Source organism: Phoca vitulina, unplaced genomic scaffold, assembly GCF_004348235.1.
Source record: "Phoca vitulina isolate PV1807 unplaced genomic scaffold, GSC_HSeal_1.0 scaffold55, whole genome shotgun sequence".
Classification (NCBI taxonomy): Eukaryota; Metazoa; Chordata; class Mammalia; order Carnivora; family Phocidae; genus Phoca; species Phoca vitulina.
Window position 1 is genome coordinate 9,466,078 of NW_022589758.1, and position 1,808 is coordinate 9,467,885.

General features: G+C 42.5%; 1 pseudogene; it reads right to left on the minus strand.

The window, feature by feature from the left end:
• Window positions 1-302: 302 nt before the first annotated feature.
• LOC116622820 lies at window positions 303-1,577 on the minus strand (annotated as a pseudogene).
• Between the last annotated feature and the right edge of the window lie 231 nt (window positions 1,578-1,808).

Consider the following 1,808-nt stretch of genomic DNA (forward strand, 5'->3'; position numbering starts at 1 on the left):
GGATTAATTTCTAAAACACAAGTTTACCGAGCTAGCTATTAACTGAAATGCATACAGTCAAGGAGATGCTGTGCTTATAAAAACACATTCATCTAGGGGCAACTGGTGGCTCAGTCGTTAAGCATCTGCCTTCAGCTCAGGTCATGATCGCAGGGTCCTGAGATCGAGCCCCACATCGGGCTCCCGGCTCCGCAGGAAGCGTGCTTCTCCTACTCCCCCTGCTTGTGTTCCCTCTCTTGCTGTGTCTCTCTATGTCAAATAAATAAAAAATCTTTAAAAAAAACACATTCATCTTCTTTATCTCTAATTTTAAAATAATTCATTCCTTTGTTGGGTATGCAAGTGAGCAATGGAGAAAGTGGTGCATCTGCAGTACTAGCTGGTGCTAAGAATTTCAACACTTCCAGAAGATGCAGGCTAGAGAACTTTATTAGGCACCAGAGGGGTTCTTCTCTCTCAGTCAAGATGTCCCCATTTAAGTCACTTTTGAATTTCATTTTAAGCTTATATTGTACAAGTTCTAGCCTTAGTTGAGAATAGTCTCCAAAAGTTTCTTGAGTCACTCCCTAGACTCTTTATTTTTCTATTCTGTTTTCAGGAGTGATCCTTGAATCCATGTTTACATCCAGCCCAAGGTTTTTTTCTTGTAGAGTTTCAGAGGTCTGATTACCCTGATTAAAACAGTGGCCTTGGGGGCGCCTGGGTGGCTCAGTTGGTTAAGCGACGGCCTTCGGCTCAGGTCATGATCCTGGAGTCCCAGGATCGAGTCCCGCATCAGGCTCCCTGCTCAGCAGGGAGTCTGCTTCTCCCTCTGACCCTCTCCACTCTCATGCTCTCTCTATCTCATTCTCTCTCTCAAATAAATAAATAAAATCTTTAAAAAAATAAAAATTAAAATTAAAATTAAAAAAAAAAAAACAGTGGCCTTAAGAGAGTCCAGAAACTGGCTTCTGAGGTCCATTTTCACGATCTGATGGTGTCGGCTAGCAACTGTCAGTGCCTGCCCCAGAAGGGGTGGATTGTTCTTCAGCTGGGAGGAAGAAGGCGTGTGGAGTTTGGGAATAATATACCACATAAGCAGGTTTATACTGGTGTGGCTTTCCATACTGCATTCCCCAGGCAATTCGAATCCATACTGCATTCTCCTCACCATCTTTGAAGCTGATCATCACATTTTTTAATGCTTCCTAAAGAATTTTCTTAAATGATCTTTGGACTTGTTCCATATCAAACAGGTCAATGTCTTCACCTGATCCTTTACTCACTTGAAAAATATCCCAAACTTGCTGGTGCCGATGAAATTGAGTATAAATGATGTCTAAAAGGACTGCATCACTGAGATTTGCATGCTTCTCCTCACAAAGCAGAACCAAGTCCTGAACAAGAGATTCCTTTTTCTGCCAGAAGTTTGTGGTCTGCAGTTGATTTTCAGACAAAAAATCCCAGGCTTGGAGGATTTTCATCATTTCAGTCATTGGGATTTTCAAAATGGTTCTCTTGATAAACTCGGTCACAGCTTTATCCATATCTTTGGCACATCCAACATGGTCAGTCATGCCTCTTTCTCAGTGACTGTTCCCTAGAGGTGATCCACTCTTAAAATTACACCCAAGAACAGTCTTTCTCAGCTCATCTCCTGAAAGGGGATAAACTCACCCATAAACTCACATCAGTCCTCATTTCAGTGTGAGAATTATTTCCATGTGCAGTCCAAAGAAAATATCAACCATGCATATGGGACTTCTGTGCAGCACAGGGGCTTGGGCCCCATTTCCTACACAGCTGAAAGCTTTGGCAATCATGGGTGC